The sequence below is a fragment of the Triturus cristatus genome, chromosome 1_2, assembly GCF_964204655.1.
Source record: "Triturus cristatus chromosome 1_2, aTriCri1.1, whole genome shotgun sequence".
In the NCBI taxonomy this organism is placed as follows: domain Eukaryota; kingdom Metazoa; phylum Chordata; class Amphibia; order Caudata; family Salamandridae; genus Triturus; species Triturus cristatus.
Genome location: NC_140580.1, coordinates 1,091,454,259 through 1,091,476,677, shown reverse-complemented (window position 1 = coordinate 1,091,476,677; position 22,419 = coordinate 1,091,454,259). Strand labels below are relative to the sequence as shown.

Genomic DNA, 22,419 nt, shown 5'->3' with positions numbered 1-22,419 from the left:
GATGCGTTGGAGCCGTTTCAGGAGTTTGGCAGGGGCTCCTGAGTAGAGTGCGTTTCCGTAGTCCAGTCTACTGCTGACGATGGCCTGGGTGACAGTCCTTCTAGTTTCTGTGGGGATCCACTTGAAGATCCTGCGAAGCATGCGGAGGGTGTTGAAGCAGGAGGAGGAGACGGCGTTGATCTACTTCGTCATGGAAAGGGTGGAGTCGACGATGACCCCTAGGTTGCATGCGTGGTCGGTGGGTGTAGGGGGTGCTCCTAGTGCAGTCAGCCACCAGGAGTCGTCCCAGGCCGACGGGGTGGATCCGAGGATGAGGACCTCTGTCTTGTCCGAGTTCAGTTTCAGTCGGCTGTTTCTCATCCAGTACGCCACGACCTTCATTCCTTTGTGGAGGTTGGTTTTGGCTGTGTGGGGGTCTTTGGTGAGGGAGAGGATCAGCTGGGTGTCGTCGGCGTAGGAAATGATGTTGAGGTCATGCCGTCGTGCGACGTGGGCGAGCGGTGCCATGTAGACGTTGAACAACGTTGGGCTGAGGGATGAGCCTTGGGGTACGCCGCAGATGATCTCGTTGGCTTCGGAGTGGAAGGGGAGGAGGCGGACGCTCTGTGTTTTGCCGGAGACGAAGGAGGTGGTCCAGTCCAGGGCCTTCTCTTGGATTTCGGCGTCGTGGAGGCGTGTTCGCAGTGTGCTGTGGCAGACCGTGTCAAAGGCGGCTGACAGGTCCAGGAGGATGAGGGCCACGGTTTCTCCATTGACAAGCAGGGTCCTGATGTCGTCGGTGGCGGCGATGAGGGCAGTTTCGGTGCTGTGGTTGCTGCGGAACCCGGACTGAGATGGGTCCAGGATGCTGTTCTCCTCGAGGAAGCTGGTCAATTGTTTGTTGACGGCATTTTCGATGACCTTCGCCGGGAACGGGAGCAGGGAGATGGGTCGGAAGTTATTGAGGTCCTTGGGGTCCGCCTTGGGTTTCTTGAGTAAGGTGTTGATCTCTGCGTGCTTCCAGCTCTCCGGGAAGGTCGCTGTCTCGAAGAAGATGTTGATGGTTTTCCGGAGGTGGGGTGCGATGGTGCTGCTGGCTTTGTTGAAGATGTGGTGTGGGCAGGGGTCTTCTGGGGATCCGGAGTGGATGGTGTTTATGGTGTCATCATCGTTGATGTTGGTCCAGGCGAGCAGGCGGTTGGTGCGGGTGGTGGTCGTGGGAGCGGGGGTCTCGGTGGTTGCCGGGGTGGTGACGGCGTTGAAGCTGTCGTGGATGTCTGCGATCTTGCGATGGAAGAATGTGGCCAGTGAGTCGCACAGGTCTTGTGACGGTGGGAGGTCGTTGGTGTTGGTGTTGGAGCTGGGGTTGGAGAGTTCCTTCACGATGTTGAAGAGCTCTTTGCTGTTGTGTGCGTTGTTGTCTAGGCGGTCTTTGAAAGAGGTCCTTTTGGCGGATCTGATGAGTTGGTGGTGTCTGCAGGTGGCGTTCTTGTGGGCTGTGTAGCTTTCCAGTGTTCGTGAGTGAGTGAGCATTAATGATGCATTTAAAACGTACTTTTCTTATCTTGTCACATATGCTGTGATTTTCAAGACGGACATCAAATGTCAGCTTTTGCCTTCTTACAAATTGCTGCTTATTTTATCCTGAAGATCGGTATTTACTTTTCTTTCTGTGATTGTAGAGTTAAGGGATTTGGAAAATTAGTGTCTGACAATCGTGAAACGAAAAGTAGCAGGATGTCAATTTTTTTCCTATCAGACAAAATTCCAATAACTTGTAAAGGACCAGTACAAATATTTCAAAATATATCAGCAATTAGGAAAGCAATTTTTGTTACTATTCGGAAGTGTGATAGATACAAGGATTTTAACATGATCAAAATAAATCTGAAAACTCTACTTGGTAATGTGCAAATGATAGATATTTGTAGGAGCCCAATTTTCAAGTATTATCGTGTGTATGGTATGTAGCCTTATCTGTAAAACTGTTTTTCAGTGGGACATTTTGTGGCCATTTCCATAGGGGAAGTGCAGACTGTAAATGACAGTGCGCTACCACATCATGCTTTAGTAACATATTTATCAAAAGTGACAATTTATAAACATCAACTAGGAAACATGTCTACCCCCGCCCGTAGTGTTAGTGAACTAAGAGGAAAGTCAGGGGTCATGTGAACCCTATATGTGGGCCAGATTCACATTAAACATGGAGCAAAAGTTTAGTATATTAAATTTTAAAAAGAGGCTTTTGTACAGCAGACATGCTGAACTCACATATTTGAAGGTGCTCTCAAAAGTGATAATGAAGAAAAAATGGAAATCTAATATTTGCCCAGGAAAACACAAATTGAGACCAGTTTAGTGGCCAACAGCATAACAGTTAGGTTGAGTAGATTATTCAAGTCACTAGACCTGCAGGTCTGGTTTCATTGTTTACAATTTTTTGAGGCCTGATAGGATGTACATTGATTTTCTTTAACACTGCACACTATTACTGGAACACTTCCCATTACTTGCTAAGTCGTCTTCTGAGTTTTGTAAAGTCATTGTCCCATCTGAACTCAAACCAGCTTGGAATACATTTAATACGTTCCCAGTTTTAAATAATGTTCTAAGGCAGAAACTGTTTCTTAATTAAAATAAGCTTTTTAATCAAGGATAATCAATCACATTGGTACAAATTTGAAAGTTTAGAGCGGATAGCTTAATTCTTTCATGGTCCATGTTGAAATATTATGTTTTGCTGAACGTGGACCTAGCAGCCCTCACCTGAGCTTATGAGGAACTCCCAACCCTTAGGGTTGCTTGTACTGTAAGTGAAGATGTACCTGCTATGGTATGAAGGTGAATGCTTCTCTGGCTGAAAACTTTAACCTTGAAGATATGTATCAAACTAATCTTAATCCTATGATAGTTTTCAGCGGTGAAGTGCATTTGTGAACTGTAAATATGCTCAGTATTTAAGAGCACACCTCAGTCCAGCAATATTACACAGCGGCATTATTTTACCCATTTCAAGCAGCCATGTAAATATCTTGTGACATACCTATTTGTGATGTGTATGAAATTAAAGCTGACAAAGGTACATCTGTTTTTGTTATTTTGCATTAGATTGTATTCCTTGGTGCTGTGGTAGGGGAGTTTTATTGATTTAGTTTAAACCGCTCATACTGTTTCAACCGAGTTTTAGAGCTCATTTGTCGTTTCACATTCATATGGAGTTACACAAGTTGTCTAATTCTATGTTGGTCTTCTCTCAAATTGTAGTTCTGACTAAAAGTACGTAATCTCATATATGCCGGGTCTCCTCGACCTCTTATAACCTGGCCCCTTTTCCTTTCTAAATGCCATTTGTGCTTCTAAAGTAACAAATATAAAATCTTGCCCAGTAGTCTTGGCTAAATGCTAATATATGATAAAAACAGTAGCAAGTTAAGATCCCTCGTAATTCTACAACTTGTAATATGAGTTGACATTAAACCGGTGACTAATAAATAAAAAAACAAGGGAGAGAGTGCAGAGTGAGAATGGTTGAATGGAAAGAGAGAGGAAGTGTAAGGAGACAAAGGGAGCAGGGTTGGTTTGAGCATTTTTGCCAGGGCTCCTTTGGGGTTTCCCAGTCCGGCCCTGCATCAGACACTGAAGGACTGTCTGCTCCTTAATGTTCAACTCCTCTAAATACTGAAATTATCTACATCCCTGCCTTATCAGCCACAAAGACTTATCATCACTTATCACCTTCCCTTGGAACTTAAATCTCTCCACCAGTAACCTATTAGACTCACTTGGGGGCATATCAACAAGGGCTTTAACTCTGCTTTTTTGGCTTTAAAAACCAAAAAAGGAGAGATAAAACTAGCGCCCTATCAACAACAGGGTGCTAACATGCAAATTTGCATGTTAGCACCCTTTTACTCTACGCTTCCCCTTGCATCTCTAATGAGATGCAAAGGGGGCGTTCCAGAGTAAAATAAGAGGAGAAATGTCGCTAAGCGACATTTCTCCTATCATCAAGAATGTCGCTAACCCTGTTAGAGACAAAAAAAGCAGCGCTAACCGCGGTTAACGCTGCTTTTTTACATCTGGTATTTTTCTGACTTAGCCATGATATCCTATGGAAGGCGGATATCATGGCTAAATTTGCCTGTCCCTATCAACAAGGTAACGTGAGATTATCGCTGGGTTTCCAGCGATAATCTCACGTTAGCCTGTTAGCGTGAGGATTTTTATCGCTATTGAGATAAGCGTTGCTAATAGCACGCTATCTCAGCAATAAAAATTCACGCTAGCCGGCGATAATTATCCTAGCGCTAATTGCGCTTAGAGATAATTATCGCCGGTTGTTGTTGATATGCCCCCAAGTAACTTGAATCTTTTATTCCCTCCACCAGATCTCAGAACACGTCCAACAGGGCCGCAGTTTATGCTGAACTGGGACAGGGCAGAAGTCCATAATAAAAACAGAAGCTTTAATTCAAAGTGGCAAGAAACTGTCTGAGGGACAACCCAGGATCTTTCTTCACAGTTAGGAGAGATTCCACCTCTTACGTTAGACACATTCCTAACGGGATTGAATACCATTTTATGGTTTCTCTGCACTATACAGAAAAGAAAAAGAAGCTACTGAATTGGACGAGGAAGGTCAATACGAAAAAGAAACGTATTTATATATGTGAGACAAATTCCTTCCAAGCAATATGTTTTTGCTCCAGAACGAGAAAACATTCACACCTTTACATTTTAATGTAATAATGGAGTAACTGGTAACCACATGAATCTGTTTGTCAAAGGATGTCTTTGTCAATCAGTATTCCCCGGTTACTTACTTAACCAGTGCATCAATCTTCCACATTTCTTTCTAAAAATGCTTGCCTGCATCCAGAGATTAAATGCGGATAGATGTCAATTCAGAGTGGTAGGGTAGGGTAGTTTTCTTTGCACAGATTGAGACTGGATTAATTTTGAGTGGCCGAAAAATACAGCTCAAACATTAATATGCGATCAGCCAAAAGGCAAACAAGATAACTGAACAATAGCAGACCGAGAGAAAGCAAGTAGGACCCATCAAGTCGATGGAAGGAGTTCGGAGCAGGAAGAAGGTAAGTTAATGACTTACGAACCGAAACAATAGCAATTTTCATTAGAAGAGAAAAATGAACAAGCATTAGCAATGCCAATAAGTCTCGCCTATGAGAGAACAATTGGCTTAGGGAATGTGTTTTAGCCATGTTGTTCACCGGTGTGGCTGCTGTTCAGCATGGCTAAAAGTTGGTGGAGTGGAGTGGGGGTAGAGTGGAGTTTGGGTTGATTGGGATAGATGGGAGTGGGGTGAAGTGGAGTTGGATAGATTGAAGTGGAGTCGAGATTGGAGTGGAATGAGTTAGATTGGGGAAGAGTGGAGTGCAGTGGGGTAGATTAGGGTGGGGTAAATTAGGGTGGAGTAGATTGGGTGGATCAGAGTAGGACAGACTGGAATGGATTGGAGTAGATAGAAGATGGATGATTGGAGTAGGATAGATTGAAGAAGGATGATTAGAGTGGGATAGTGTAGGGTGGGGTGGGGTGGAGTGGAATAGATGGGGTACACTGGAGTAGGGTAGAGTGGATAAGGGTGGGGTAGACTGGAGTTAAGTGAAGTAGATTAGAGTGGGGTGGATTGGACAAGGGTACTTTGGGTTGTACCGGGGTACCGTATAATAGAGTGGGGTTGAGTGGTGTGGATTGAGGTGCAGGGGGTTAGATTGGACTGGGGTACATTTGAGAGCATGTGCTAGACTGGAGTGAAATGGGGTGGGGTAGATTAGGTGGATTGCAGTGGGCAGATTGGAGTGGGGTACATCTGAGTAGAGTTGGTTAGATTAGAATGGACTCAAGATTGGAGTACAGTGAAAGAGTGGAGTAGGGTTGATTAGGGTGGAGTGGAGTGGAGTGGGCTAGATTGTGTGGATTAGAGCAGGGTAGATTGGAATGGAGTGCGGTATATTGGAGTGGGGTAGCCTGAAGAGGGATGATTAGAAAATGGATGACTGGAATGGGGCAGATCGGACTGCAGTGGGGTAGAATGGACTGCAGTGGGATAGACTGGAGTGGAGTAGAGTGGGATGGGAGTAGAGTGCAGTGGGGTGGTATGGAGCTGGGTAGATTAGAGGGGAGTAGATAGAGGAGGAGTAGAGTGGGTTAGATTGGGATGGTTGAGGTAGATTGGGATGGTGTGAGGTAGATTGTGATGGCATGGGGTAGATTGGGATGGGAAGAGTGGGGTAGATTTGAGTGGAGTAGATTGAATTGGGGTAGATTGGGGTGGGATAGACAGGGATAGGTCTGGGTAAAGTGGAGTGGAATATATTGGGGAAGATTGGAGTGGAGTGGGGTAGATTGGGGAAGAGTGGAGTGCCGTGGACTGGGGAGTGGAGTAGACTAAAGAATGGGGTAGAGTGGGATAGATTGGAGTGGATTACGATAGGATAAATTGAAGTGGGTTAGATTGGAGTGGAGTAGGTTGGGTAGACTGGAGTAGAGTGGAGTGGGGTAGATTGGAGTGGGGAGGATGAGATGGGTAGATTAGAGTAGGGTAGTATGGGGTAGGGTAGATTTAGTGGGATTGAGTGGCATGGAGTGGGTTAGATTGAACTGGAGTAGGTTTGAGTTGCATGAAGTAGATTGGAGCGGAGTGCGAAGGGGGAGTGTAGTTGGATAGACTGGAGTGGAGTCATAACTGGAGATGAGTGGAGTGAGAGACTGGGGAGGAGTGGAGTGGGGTAGAGTATAGTGGGGTAGATTGGAGTGCAGTGGGTAGACTGGAATGGAGCGGGGTAGAGTGAGATGGGCTGAAGAGGGTTGACTGGAGTGGGGTGACGTAGATTGCAGAGGGGTTGGGTGGAGTGGGGTAGATTGGAGTGGATTAGACTGGATTGGAGTGGGGTTGGTTCAATGGAGTAGATTGTGGTGGGGCATAATAGGGAGGGGTACATTGGAGTATGTTAGACTGGGGTAGAGTGGGTTGGGATAGATTGGAGTGGGGTAGATTGGAGTATATAAGAGTGGGGAGGAGTGGGACAGATTCCAGTGGCGAGGAGTTGGATAGATTCCAGTGGGGTTTGAAGTGGAGTGGGGTAAATTGGAATTGATTGGGGTAAATTGGAGTAGAGCGCACCGGGGTAGACTACAGTGGAGTAGACTGGAGTGGAATCTGGTAAACTGGAGTGGAGTTGGGTAGAGTGGAGTAGGGAGGATTGTGGTACATTGGAGTGGACTGGGGTGTAGTAGGGTAGATTGGGGTAGTGTAGGGTGAGTTGAATGGAGTGGGATAGATTAGAGTGGGGTAGATTGGATCAGAGGGGATTGGGGTGGAGTAGGGTAGATTGGAGTAGTGTGGGTAAATTGGGGTGGGGTAGTTTAGGGTGGGGTAGATTCGAGTAGGGCGGAGTAGATTAGAGTGGAGTGGGGTAGACTGGAGTAGATTGTAGCAAAATGGAGTGGAGTACATTGGGTAGATTAGTGTGGAGTGAGTGGCGTAGATTGAAGTGGCGTGGAGTAGTGGCGTGGCGCAGAGTGACTTAGTGTGGAGGGGCATGGAGTGACGTGTCGTAGAGTAGGGTGTTGTGTTGTAAAATGGAGTGGCGTGGCATAGAGCGGAGTGGCGTAATGTGGCGGAATGCTCCACCGACCTCGCACTCGCCACCGTCCCGCGCCTCCGAAGAACAACCACCGGCGGGAGGTCCTTCTCCCACCTCGCCGCCAAGACCTGGAGAGCCCTCCCACTGAACCTAGGACAGACCCAAGACCTGCTGACCTTCAGGAGGCTACTCAAGACCTGGCTGTTCGATCAGTAGCGCCCCCCCCCAGCGCCTGGAGACCCTCACGGGTATGTAGTGCGCTCTACAAATGTTTATTGATTGATGGTGTAGTAGCGCACTGCCATCACAAACAACACATTTTCAATTGAAATGACCATTACATTTGCACCAAATAAGTTTTTTTATCACCTAGTGTATTAAAGTGTTTTGATCGTATTCAAATATTTGTTTCCACCACACTTCAGAATGAAACAAAAAAATGTGCTCTGTTTGTACTAATTCGGATATATTCTGAAACAGCAGCAGAGTTTGTTTATATTTTTGTTGTGTGCTAGAAAAAACAAGCATTTGCAATGCAATAGGTCTCGCATTTACACAAGTTTGATCTATTGGCATTGTAAATGACAATGCCTTTTATTTACGTGTTGGTTTTTAAAACATAAATAGAAGGCATTGTCATTTACAATGCTAATAGCTCAAACTCTCGCAAATACAAGACCTATTGTATTGCAAATGCTGGTCTATTCAATGATGTCATGCAGCCTTCGGGTTTAAGTTGGCAATCCCCAAGCAGTAATCCACCCACTAGGCACCAGGGAGGGGGGGGAGCAGCCCCTTGGGCAAGGGCCTTTTGATCCTCCCATATTAAAATGGGCAAATTTAGTCTTTCTGCCCCCCTGGGGGACAATAGCCCCCGATCTGCCCCCCCCCGGGGGGCAAAAAGCCCACTAGACACCAGGGACTTTTGTTTACATATTAATTAGGGTTGGGGGCTTCCCAATATGGGCATGCCAATGCCACCCCCCGGCCGCAAATGTGCAGTCTTTCTGCCCCCTATGGTGGACAGATCGGGACAGTAGCCCCCAATCTGCCCCCTGGGGGGCAGAAAGCCCACTAGACACCAGTTTTTTCCCCCCGATGAATTTAGGGGTGGGGGTTACCCAATAAGGGCATGCCAATGTCCCCACCCCTCCCCCACACAAAATTCCAGTCTTTCTGCCCTCCCTAGATGCCAGGGATTATTATTTTTTTTAATAGGCCCGTGGGGTGGGGCTGTCAAGAATGGGCAAGCAAATGCCCCCACCCCACCCCCCAAAGCAAACAAAATACTTTCTGCCCCCCCCAGGAGGCAGAGGGAGGCAATAGTCCCTGATTGATCTGCCCCCCCGTGGGGGCAGAAAGCCCACTAAGCGCCAGGGATTTTTTTTTTTAGTATAGGTAGGGGAGGGGGCTGCCCAGAATAGGCATGTCAATGCCCCCACCCAAATAAAAAATGCTACAGTCTTTCTGCACCCCCCTGGGACGCTGATGGGGCAATAGCACCTTATCTGCACCCCCCGTGGGGGGGCAAAAAGCCCACTAGCCACCAGGGAGGTTTTTTTCTTCAAAGTTCGGGGTGGGGGCTGCCAAGAATGGACATGCCAATGCCCCCACCCACCCTAAAAAAGATGGCACAGTCTTTCTGCCCCTCCCAGGAGGCAGATGGGGGCAGTAGCCCCTGATCTGCCCCTGGGGGAGGCAGAAAGCCCACTATGCCCCAGCGAATATGCTGGCTTTTTCATACGCAGGGGTGGAGGTTCACCAGAATGGGCATCCCAATATCCCCCCCCCCAAAAAGAATAGCCACAGTCTTTCCGCCCCCCTTGGGGGCATATCGGGGCAATAGCCCCCGATTTTCCCCTCCCCAGGGCGGCAGAAAGCCCACTAGGCACTGACTTTTTTTTCGGAATTTGCCTACCTGTGGATTTTGGGTCCTAGCGCAGCCGGCACCTAGGAAAACATAGCAAACCTATATATTTTTTAAAACTAGACACGGAGGGGAATCGAGGATGGGATGACTTGTGTGGCTCTCACTAGGTTCTGTTACCCAGAATCCCTTGCAAACCTAAATATTTCTCCAAAAAAACAAATTTTCCTCACATTTCTGTGGTGGAAAGTTCTGGAATCTGCGTGGATCCACAAAATTCCACCCACCCCGCATTCCCCAAAGTCTTCCGTGAAAAATGGTACCTCACTTGTGTGGGTAGGCCAAGTGCAGGCAACAGGAAACGGACCAAAATGCAACGTGGACACACCACATTTTCACAGTTAAAACGCACCCTTTTTTTGCAAAGTGTCTAGCTGTAGATTTTGAGCCCTAGCTCTGCCGGCACCGAGGGAAACCTAGCAAACCTATACATTTTTGAAAACTAGACAAACAGGGGAATCGAGGATGGGGTGACTTGTCTGGCTCTCACCAGGTTCTGTCACCAAGAATCCCTTGCAAACCTCAAAATGTGTCCAAAAAAACTAAATTTTTCATATTTCTGTGGTGGAAAGTTCTGAAATGTGTGTGGATCCACAAAATTCCACCCACCCCGCATTCCCCAAAGTCTTCCGAGAAAAATGGTACCTCACTTGTGTGGGTGGGTCAAGTACCGGCGACAGGCAAGGGCCCAAAACGTATTGAGAAGACATCAAAATGTCCTATCACAAAAAAAAAAACTGGTTTTGCAAGGGGAGGGGTCACCTCGGTTTTTGGCCCCGGGCTCGTCCGCCATGTTGGGAAACTACTAAACCCACACACTTCTGAAAACTAGACACCCGGGGGAGTCCAGCGAGATATGGCCTGTGTGGGTCCCCCAACATTTCCCTAACCAGAATCCCCTGCAAACCGCAAATTTTCATAAATGTGTGTGTTTGGTAGTTTCCCAAGATGGCTGCCGAGCCCGGGGCCAAAAACCCAGGTGACCCCCTTTGCAAAACCAGGTTGTTTTGTGATAGCTAATTTTGATGTCTCCTCAATACGTTTTGGGCCCTTGCCTGTCGCGGATACTTGACCAACCCACGCGAGTGAGGTATCATTTTTATCGGGAGACCTTGGGGAACGCTGGGAGGTAGGAAATTTGTGGATCCCACACAGAAATTTGAGAAAAAAGTGATCCGCTGGAACAGAAGCCCATTGGCCACTGTCCCTCACGCCCCTTAAACTAGGATTTAAGAGGTTCCCCTGACACCATAACCTCAGGTCTGACTTTGAATCTGAGAAGAAGCACAAAGAAGACACCGTCACCAACAGCAGGACTTTGGACTCTGCTGCCGCATGAAGACACTTAGGTGCCCTGAAGAGACCATATACTGGAACAGTGTGTTCGACATGCGTCCGTGGCAAAAGCTCATTTGTTCGAGCAAGATAGGACTCCAGTGGATTCCAGAAACCAAAGCAGATTCCTGAGAATTGGTGGCTTCAATCCCCTGCAAGCTGCAGGAAAATCAATGTGCTTTGTGACAAGAACTGCAACCCGCTGGGCCTGTCAAGAGTGAGCCCAAAGAGAAGTAGTGTCCTGCAAGCCCGGAGTGATAGCAAAGCTTACACCAAGTTTCAAGCCGCCACTCCACTCCTGTCGTCGTCCAGTCCCCGAAGTAACCGTGGACTACATTTATCGCAGTCAAGGCTTGGTGATCACCAGTCAGGTGATCAACCCCTTGAACAACATCTACAGACCAAGAGCACTTCAAAGCGACAGCAATTGACGTGGGCAACGACTCCGCTGCTGTGGTCCTGCATCCTGCAGTTGGAATCTTCGAGTGTGTGGTAAAGCATCTTTGGTGCGGCCTGCCCCAGTGATTGCCAGCTATTTCCGCACCTGGAGCTGCGAAGCAAGGTAGAAGATATCCAGATGTTGAACCCGGGTCCTAGGACTCCAAAGACCTCTACTCTCCGTGGGTAGAGTGGAACTCTATCTCCAAGTGTAGTTTTGTCAAGTTTTGTGAACTAAAAAAATTCCCATAAAGGACTCCAAACCGTGGTTCAATGACAGTCTAAATGCTGACAGATGCAGTCTTAGACTAGCTGAACGCAAGTGGAGATCTTCTCCGTCCACGGATCTTCTAACAACTCTAAGATTCAAAAGAAGTAGATACAACAAAACACATTAGAACGGCGAAAGCCAACTTCACAAAGCCAAAAATCGCCCGAAACAACTTTTTGAGCTCATTAAATCACAATCCAACAACACCTCTACCCAATCTCAGCACCCCGCTCGCCCACAACCAAACTGCGATGAGGTTGCTGAATTCTTCCTCGAAAAGACAAAAAAAAATCTAATTTCTAAGGTCAGCTGCGCTCACTCTCTCGCCCTCTCCGGACTCCTCGGTCTCCACACCCCTTCCCTCGCCACCTGCTCTCTCACTCAAAAACAATGCTTCATGGAGTCAATTTACTCCCCTCAATGACATTACCATCCTCAATACTCTCTCGACACTTAAACCCTCAAATCACTTCAATGACCCCCTCCCCCCAACTTCTTTAAAGAAATGATAGGTTCCCTAGCACCACTATGGTCTAAGATCATCAATGCCTCACTTCTTCAAGGTGAGATCCCAGACTGCTTGAAGGCGGGCCTAGTACTCCCTATTCTCAAAAAACCCTCAGCTAACCCTACTGCCCAATCACAAATATACCCACCCTGGCAAACCTTCTGGAGAAATGTGTTCATGAACAACTATGCATACACATTGAGCAATTCCAGCTCCTCGACCTATTCCAATCGGGCTTTCGCACTGGACGCAGCACCAAAACGGCCATCACTCACATTGTGGACGACGCTCTCACTTTACTCGACCAAAATGAAGCCTGCCTTTTAATTCTGCTCGATCTCTCATCGGCATTTGACACGGTCAAGCATGACAATCTACTCTTCCTCTTGGAACGCAGGATGGGGCTCTCAGGCACGGTCCTTAAATGGTTTTCCTCTTTCCTCAGCAACAGAACACAAAGAGTCAAATCCAACCAGTCTTTTTTTCCAACCCGAGTCCCTGCACACTTGGTGTCCCCCAAGGATCCTCACCCTCCCCCACACTCTTCAACCTTTTCCTGGAACCATTGACTGTAATTTTTAAAGCCTCCAACATCCAATATCACATGTATGCAGACGACACCCAACTCTACATGAAGATTTCCTCACACGAAGACATCAAATCTCTCAACGGAACCCTTTTCAAAACCCTCAACTGGCTAACATCCAACCATCTCAAATTAAACGCCCTCAAGATGGAATTCCTCCTCATTGCACCCGCTAGGCAAACCCCCACTGTGGTGAAATTCGTCTGTAACCTCACATCGTGGACTCCACTAAATGACTGGGAGTTGTGCTAGACAAAAACCTAAACATGCAAGACCACATCAGATCATCGACCAAAGGAGAGAACTTCTAACTTAGTATCCTGAGAAAACTCAAACCCTTCCTTTCCCAAGATGAGTATAAATTGGCAGTGCACGCACTGGTCATCTCCAGACTAGAATACGGCAGTGCCACTCTTTCCGGTCTGCCGAAACTCAGTTTAGCACGCATCTCTAAATGCTGCTACTAGACTCATCACGGGTTCCAAGAAGACCAACCACATTTCGCCGGACCTGAAATCGCTCAATTGGGTTCCCTTTGAAGCAAGGATATAACTAAAGATAGCTTGTATGACCCATAGAGCACTACACTTCAACACCCCACTCTACCTGACAAACAAGCTGGAACTCTCGGTGGCTCCAGGTCCACAAGGAGCACCGGCACACTGCTGCTCAAGCCCAAGAAATGTAATAAGCTTAAAACCTGCAATCGTACATTCTCTGGCATCGCCCCGAGAATCTGGAACTACCCTTCCAGTGGAAACAAGACTGATTCCCTCTACACTTGCCTTCAAAAGGGAAGTCAAATCCCTACTAATAAACAATGCGTTGATCTAGGCGCTGTGTTCCTAGTGCCTCTAAGTTACTGTATACTGTCTTGTTTGCTCTTGATGTATATTGCCCTACTTGTCATTCTCACCCAACCTGCTTCCTATGTCCACCTCAATTTCATCTTGCATCTGCTGTATATTGTCCCACTGTTTCCCCGATTTCTCTTCCCTAGCTATTTTCCTTTGTCTACCTAAACTGTATGTAAACGCTCGGATACCCACCTGGGTCATGTTCGCGCTATACTAAATTTTAAATAAATAAATAAAGTGCTGCGCGTTTGACAGCTCCAGCAGCTCCCGTTCAGTGCCAAGGACAGCCAAATCACCTCTGCACCCAGACTCCCTTGGCAAGGTAAAGAAGTAACATCTGTCTGGCCTTGATCTAGGGACACTCATTGCCTTATCCACAAGAGTGTCAGTTTGAGCTCACCCTGCAAGTGACCGAGTGTCACCTGTGTTTACCTCTTTCATTTCAATGGGACCAGTTTGACAGAAAAAGTGCATCTATATTTGAACGTTTTAAAAATCCACAACTCCGGTTGTACGAATTAAGTTTGTTTTGGTGGCTACATTTGTATTTTTAAAAATTGGTGTTGGATTTCTTTTGAGTCGTCTCGATTACTTATGCGCCATAATGGTTAACACATGTTCCTCCAGTAATGCCGGACTGCTCTTTGCCACACTACCAGGATTGAGCTATGGATTATTGTTGTTGAATCTAAGGATCATCCATTGTGTATTGTGAGAATATTGTATGGTAAGGCCTCCCTGCCATACCACATATTATTCCACCTTGCAACAGCCAGCAAATGGAAAGCCAGAAAATGTGAGTTACAAAACACAAAGCCAATGGTAAGCAATGGGCAAAATGCATTCCTAGGTCAGCTTTCTGAATGTCCCCAAGATGCATTTAGCAAAACAGACCACTGCGCTGTCTGGCAGGCTTCGACCTAAAAAGAAGTTATGTTATGTTGTGTGAAATTGTAGAGCGCAGGCTATTCACCTGTGAGGGTATCCAGGCACTTAGTATGGCAGGCCTGAGGAGGGAGGTGGAGATCATGTCCATTTTATCTGGATAAGCCATGTCTTGAGATTTCTTCGGAGGTCCATGAGGAAGGGAGAGGTTCTGAGGTATATGAGGAGGTTGTTCCAGGTCTTGCCTGAGAAGGGATGAGAAGAAGCATTCTCCGCTTCTGGACTTCTTGATGCGAGGAAGTGTGCTCTTGCCTGGGATGCAGATCCAAGGTGTCTGGATTGGTAGAAGCTGAGGCAAGGGTTCAGGTAAGCTAGACCAGTGTTGTGAAGATCTTTCCAGCAAGACTGGAAGGCGGCAGTGGTTATGCAGGTGTTGATGATAGTGGTTAGTGCAGGAGAGAGGATAGTTGTTCCAAGTTTGTGTATGAAATGAAAGTATGGTTCTGAGGGGGCTTCTGTGTGGGCGGTATTCATCAGGGCCGTAGTGTCTCATTTCCAGAAGGGATTCCAGATGCTTAGCTGCTGTTTGGCGATGAGGGAGGTGTCCAACTGGTTGCGGACGTTCGTATGGGTATGCTGTGCTCTAATGTATTGTAGATCTTGCCGATATTCTGTTTGAAGAAGTTTGAAAGGTCATTGCAGAGTGCCCGAGATTGTTCATGCACCAACTGGGTCGTTCGTATTTTTGTACGTCTTGTTTCTGGTGAGAGCAGTGCAGCTGCCGCAGTCGGCGAGCCATTTATTGAAGAGCTTGGTGTCGACATAGAGGTTCTTGTGTGGTTGGGTGGGCATTCCTGTAGGGTCGTGGTACAGTTTTCTTCAGATATCTCGCCCCAGTGTCTTTATGGTGCTTTGGGTTTTTCTAGTGCGGTGGCGTGGTGGGCGGATATCTTGAAATATAGGATGTAGTGGTCAGACGATGTGAATGGGGTTGTGTAGGTGGTGGAGATACTGTTATTGGAGGAGAAATAGGGTCGAGGGTGTGGCCTGCTGTCTGGGTTGGCCCTTGGTCAAGTTGGGCGAGTCCGAGGTTGCTGAGGCTGTCGAGGAGGGTCGTGGAGTTAGGGTCTGTGGTGTCTTCCAAGTGGAAACTGAGGTCCCCGAGGAGGATGTAGTGGGTGATCCGATAGAGAGGGGAACAATGAAGTTTGTGATGTGGTTGCAGAATTCCGCTCGGCCCGTGGAACATGTGAGTGAGGGTTCACTTAAGGGTGTTGTTGTAATCCATTCGTATTTTGAAGTGGAGGTGTTCCATGAGGTTGGTGTCCAAGTATGTGGAGGTGGTGCAATCAATTGTGTTTTTGTAGATGATCGCGAGTCCTCTGCCTGGTTTGCGGTTAGGGTCCTGGTGTATGATTTTGTAGGCGGGAGGGATGGCTGCAGCAATATCCATGTTGGAAGCTGGGTTGAGCCATGTTTCAGTCAATAAGAGAACGTCAGGCATGTTGCTGTTGATGAGGTCCCATATTTCAGCGGAGTATATCAAGAGGTATCAGACGTTGAAGAGCATGGCAGATAGTTGGTGCAGGTGGTGGTGGTTGTATGCATCGATTGTTTGGAGGTGGTGGTGTTGGCGTCTGAGGTGTAAGAGGTGAAATTGCAATGGGTGCAGGAGAAAGGTCTTATCATGGTGCTGGGGGCTGCGTGGCAGCAAACAAATGATGGATGGAATGCTGACAATGCAAACATTCGCCCCCAGTCAAAAGATCTGGGTTAAATCCATTGTTCTTTTGCCCACTGCGCCACCCCAGTTTGGACCCAGCCATATGCAAATCAGTCTTGACCCTGTGCCCCATGGGAACAGTTCAGACCGAACTGCCAGGCCAGGTCCTTCCTGGACCGGAAACAAGCATCCTGTGACCGGTTTCAGGGTATGTCACCCTTCTTCAGCCAGGCTAGCTTGAATCCAGTGGCACAATGAGCAAGGGACCCACGTCTGGGCGTGGCAGCAGAGTGTTTGCTGGTGTGTGTTGTTGAGGTCATGTAGGAGTAGCAGTGGCATTCGTTGGCTCCGGTGGCGGCTCTGGTTGTGGTGTTGCGTTGGAGGGTGTGTTCCTGGTGCTGGGTGCAAATGGGCTTGCCTTTGGCGCGCCAGCAGCATGCACGCTGCACACATCCGCTGCGTGGCCTACATTCAGTAGGTCCTGGGGTGGGTGGGGCTTCTGTTGGCAGAGAGAACAGTGAGCAGGAAAAACCCTAATGGGAAAACCCAGGCAGCAGCGGTGTCACTTGGACAAAAGGCAGCAACTGGACCACGATGGAACAAGCAGGACTGGAGCCCACTGGCAAGTTGCAAGCTACATTCCCAGGTGCCTACTGATGCGGTCGTGCTGCGGCCTGCATTAAGTAGGTCCTAGGATGGGCAGGCCTTCTGTTGGTTGGAAGAACGGTGAGCGGGAAAACCCCGGGTGGGAAAACCAAGGCAGAGGCAGTGTCACTTGGTCCAAAGGCGGTAACTGAATCAGGCTGGCACAAGCAGGACTGGAGGGCACTGGCACGTTAGGAGCCCAGGTGCTATCATACTATGCCTAGCTGACAAGTCATGTCCTATATCGCTCTTGCTTGAATGACTACCATCTGACCTACAATCCACCTTTGAAAATAACTTGTCAGCCCAACAAATACATTTGCTGGGGACTCCTCACCTACTAAGCAAATAAGACTGCTGTCTCAGACACTCTTAAAAAGTAAATAGAACTCTGTTTTTAGAGACTCTTGAGAGTTAAGAAAAAAGTAAACACCAACAGTTATTTTCTGGCGATGCAGACCAAAGACATGATTAATTATTGCAATAAGCTAAAACAAAAGTTATTTTTTCAACATTTAACAAATGAACATTTGGATGTCTTGATACTAACTAAGCAAAACCAAAGGGGATGATGGACGGAGTGTTGAACATTGCAAGCACTGACCCCAGTCAACTGATCTGGGTTTAATCCATAATCATTCTTTAGCTCACTCTGCCACCCCAGTGCAGACATGGGCATATGCAAATCAGTCTGACCCTGTGCCTCATGGGAACAGTCCAGCCCGAACTGCCAAACCATGTCTTCCCTGGACCGGAAACAAGCATCCTGGGACCGGTTTATGGCTAATCAGCCGTCATCAGCCAGGCTAGCTTGAATCCAGTGGCAAAGTGAGCAAGGGACCCACGTCTGGGCATACCCTGCCAACTTAGGGCTTCCATCAACTGTGTATTTTTTGCTTTCTCGCCCTAAGTGCACCGGGTATGCCCAGACATGGGTCCCGGGCTCACTGTGCCACTGGAATCAAGCTATCCTGGCTGATGAGGGTTGAAAGCCCGAAACCGGTCCTAGGATGCTTGTTTCCGGTCCAGGGAGGACCAGGCTTGGCAGTTAGGGCTGGACTGTTCCCATGAGGCACAGGGTCAAGGCTGATTTGTATATGGCCAGGTCTAAACTGGGTTGGCATGGTGAGCAAAAGAATGATGGATTTAACCCAGATCTCTTGACTGGGAGTGAATGTTATGATTTGTTCAGCATTCAGTCCATCAATTGTGTGTCATTTGCTTTCACGCCCTAAGTGCGCCGGGTATGCCCAGACGTGGGTCCCGGGCTCACTGTGCCACTGGAATCAAGCTATCCTGGCTGATGAGGGCTGAAAGACCAAAACCGGTCCTAGGATGCTTGTTTCCGGTCCAGCGAGGACCTGGCTTGGCAGTTCGGGCTGGACTGTTCCCATGAGGCACAGGGCTGATTTGCATATGGCCAGGTCTAAACTGGGGTGGCATGGTGAGCAAAAGAATGATGGATTTAACCCAGATCACTGGGGGTGAATGCTATGATTTGTTCAGCATTCCGTCCATCAATTGTGTGTCTTTTTATACTAACTACTCAGCAATTTCTGTACTTATGCAGCTCCTCACTGCGGCATTCTGGTCAACTAAAGGCCTTCCTCAAGCCTTATCATATCATTTAACAAGCAGCCAGTGTCTCGTGTTTCCCCATTTTCCTAAAGTGATGCACAGTGCCACGGTCCATTTTGCGCGATTATAAAACTTAATAAATACATTAAGTACACAAATAAAGTTATCTGTTAATTGGGTTGAGCACTGCGAGACAGCACTTTCAGAGTTACAATAGCTCAAATTAACAGGGACGTTTTCGTAAGATTACTTGGGCGTGCCAAAGGAGGAAGTAATGTTGCAAAAACTGTCGGAGCGTATGCTTTTCTTCTTTAAATGTAGATCAGATTTCACAAGACTGCCTACTTCCTGAGGAAGCAATCTTGTGAAACTATACCATGGTTAAAATTGACACACTGCAACTGTATCGTAAGCAGTGGCAACAACCTCTTCAACCAGGTTAGCATAACTTTAACAATGAGTGTCAGTTCTGTTATGATAACTGCCTCCAAATCTCCTTAGGGATAGGAGAAACGAGCAACGAAACACATACTTTGTACATGGACGAATAACTGCAGAGAATTACTGTTAAGAGACGTATCCACTTCCCAAGGTTGCCACCCAAAATGCAGTACTATTAACACCACGCATGCTGTCCAATCCCAGAAAATGACATATTACATGACTACTAATAAAGAAGTGAAAGCCTAACAATGGTTTGGAAAATATACTTAATGACAAAGCATTTATATTTCATATAATAATGTTGGCCTATTTTCGCTATGCAGAGGAAATGCCTAATCGATTAATAGGTCTCAAAAGAGGGTAGAGACAAAATATGAATGGGAGGATCTGATTTAATACTGGGCATCCAAAATACAGATCAGGAGGAAGACACACTAATGGGATAATTCAGAGAGGGTGTTTAAGGAGTTGCTTCTATTGGCATGGTGGGTGGGTCCATACTGGTCAGGCAGTAGCACTGGTTGAACTGGGGGTAACATGATATTTTGCATGAAACAGTATTACTAATACATGCAGAAATAGTAACACGGACATTGGTGAGATAACCACTTTCGCCTCAGCCTTTAACCATTAAACACAGTATACATGTATTGACTTTTTTAACCTAACATACTCTTTAAAGCCCACCGTCGAATCAACATCTACCGTAAGAGAATGGCTATGCACAATGCTCAATTTAACGCTGCAAGCTTGAGTTCCATAGGCTGCAGGTACAGGCAGTTGTTTTTTTATTACAATCAGGTGAGCGGGGAAATATGGAATTACCTTTCAATAAGCACTTGCATCTTGAAGCCGACAGAAACTTCCCAATTTTTTCTACTCGTATATTTACTACGCTGCATACATGTACCTGCTCTACAAGCACTTTGTGTCAAAATTTTAGTATCAGCATATTCTCTTGTACTTGATTTTGTTCCTTCTTGACACTTTTGACACAGTACAAGCAAGAAAAGAAGTAAAACATGTTATCTGCTATTTACCCGATTAAACTGAGTGTCTGCAGACTCCTTCTGAGGCTGGATAACACAAGTACCACGCAATCTGGCAACAATAAACTATAAATATTTAAGCAATTGAAGAAATTCAATTTGCATCGTACAGTATGTAGTCAGAAAGGTTTTTAAAAAGTGAATAGTTATTTCATGCATTCCTTTAAACAATTGCCAGTATGATTTTTTGAGACATTTTCCAAACAGATTATAAAACAATTAGTTTTGGGAATGCTCAACCAAGCTCAAATAATGCCTTTAAAATCTAAACTTCTTAAACTACATCTTATAACAGTGAAGTGCAATTGAAAAGAAAGGGTGACTTGAAACAGCCGTGGCCCGTTGTCACTCGGGAGCAGCGGGAACACACAGTTCCATTTGACAGCTAAGTTCACGGAGAAGAGCAGTAGAAGTTCTACGCACGAAGTACGGTGGCCCAAACAGGACACTCTGCTTCTCCGCACTATACTCACGGTTCGGTTGCTATCTTTTGGTGAGGCTTGGACCTCGGCGTCACCGGATCACAATAACGGGTGTCCCTTCGCCACCGGGCCTCAGCTTTCCCCAGCCCCACAACAGTCTGGGCGCCACGGGCGGCATCGTGTCTCCAGGTTGCTATGACAACACACCATCGGGCTTCCGGCTGCTGTTTGGGAATGTTGTCAGTGTGTGTGCCGAAATGAGGGACAAGATGAACAGACTACTCGATTCGTGACTGCGCGGCCAATTACATTGTGAGTAGAAGAAAGACTACCCGCGAAGGCTCCCGCTTTCGACTCGACTCGCTGAGAGTAAATGAAGAGACAAGCAGGTTGCAACTGCCAAAAGAAACAGAGGAAGGACACATAATAAGGACAAAGCATCGTCTGCGAAACTAGACCGCCATCTTCAAACAGTTTGAGAATTATTATATTAACAAGAGCTACTCGGAAATGGAAATTCCTGCCTGCTTATGCGGGATATTTTCAAGTTTATAGCATAAACTCTTCTTATACACAGACCCAATTAAATTCAGGCCAGAGACTCACGATTTTTTAAATCCAAAATTAAAATGACTTTCTTTAATTTAGCTATGTCCTGCCTAAAATTGTCCATCATGCATGCCAATTGATCTGATTTAGGCGAAGACTGCTGATTTTCTAAGCCACAAATGACCTAATGTTGGCTGTCTCTTGTCTGAAATTGTCTCAGCTTCAATAGAAGGACATGTGGAATATATATTCTCCCTCTAATTTTTTTTTTTAATTTCCCATCTTCGTCCGAAAGTTCGGCATCTGGTGGTCTATGCTGCAGTGCACTGCCCGGCCTGGGAGCATGCAAATAAATACGCAACACAAGGAGCTCTGTAACGGACGTCTTTATCTTCTGTTGAGTCCACCCAGAATCACAAGAGTCGTAGAGCGCATAATCTCACAACACTACATCTCCCCCTTGGTTACATAAAAAGTATAAATAGTCGCTATAGTTCTTCAATAAGTCAGCAAGGCTCTTGCACTAATCAGGTAATCAAGTTTTTAGGAGAATGGATCACTTGTCCTGTCAAATCAGGGTCTTTAGTATTGGAAAACTTTATAGAAAACCCTCATATGAGTACACAGGTCGGGGGCGGTGTATCTTGATTCTCCGCCTTCGTGTACTGTCACAGCATCTTCATTGGGTTTCTTTTGTATATATGCTGTCCTCCACCTGGAGGTAGACCAACTGATTTTTCAGTAGTGTCCAGATATCAAAAGAAAGAGGGATGTGCAAGTGCTCATAGTGGTGAATTTAAAATTCCCTACTACACTCGAATACAACACAATTTTATTAGAGATGCGGGTGAAGTGGGAAATTAAAATAATAGAGTGATGTTGTAATAGACGAAGTTACTAGTCTATTGCATCAATGGGTGAGGTCAACATGTTTCAGCCTTCTCGCTCATTCTTGAGGCTTTTGTCAGGACCAGGATGTGAAGGAGGCTCGTTGTGCCACCTTAATTAAGTGATCAGGTAGTCACTATTATCTTAGTATTATTCATAGATCTGTTGTATCTGTTAATGAATTCAAATTCGTATAAGTTTTACAATCATTGTTGTGCCCTCTATTAATTGTTAATTATATAGTGACTATTTGTCCTATATTATTCAATTTTGCTATGACAGTGTTAGTATAATTCACTAATTGTCGTGCTGTCGAATAAACAAATTCCGCAAGGTTCTGGGCGCGCTCATGCTCATTCAAAGCAAATATGGGGAAGCCGGTATCTAAACTATGTGAGGAGGGATGTGTTTACAAAATATATCTCAAAATGCGGTGTATCGGCATAATTAAATGGTTCCTTACGCATCGTCAAAATAATGAAAAATCTATGCGCGTGTGTCGTGATTGTAAGTACGGCACTTAGAGCTGTGAATAGATCGCTATAGATTAATACGATACTTCACTGTTAAGTTAGGGATATCATCTACGGTATAGTCGGATTAGCGTGGTCGCGAGTGCCATTAACTTAGCCGAGTACGTGTAATTCTGCCTTGTTACCTTTTCAAATGCCATATTGTGGCTCCCTCGGGACATCAGAGATCAGGGAAGGAGCCTATTC

The 22,419-nt window shown here is 46.4% G+C and overlaps 1 protein-coding gene across 1 annotated transcript in view; it reads right to left on the bottom strand.

Annotated features, from left to right (window-relative positions):
• Positions 1-20,625, bottom strand: part of CNTRL (centriolin) — a 1,084,252-nt gene extending 1,063,627 nt beyond the window's left edge. The window contains exon 1 of the mRNA XM_085613596.1: positions 20,315-20,625. The gene's annotated coding sequence lies outside the window, so the exon portion shown is untranslated. The remainder of the gene's footprint in view (positions 1-20,314) is intronic.
• Positions 20,626-22,419: the final 1,794 nt, after the last annotated feature.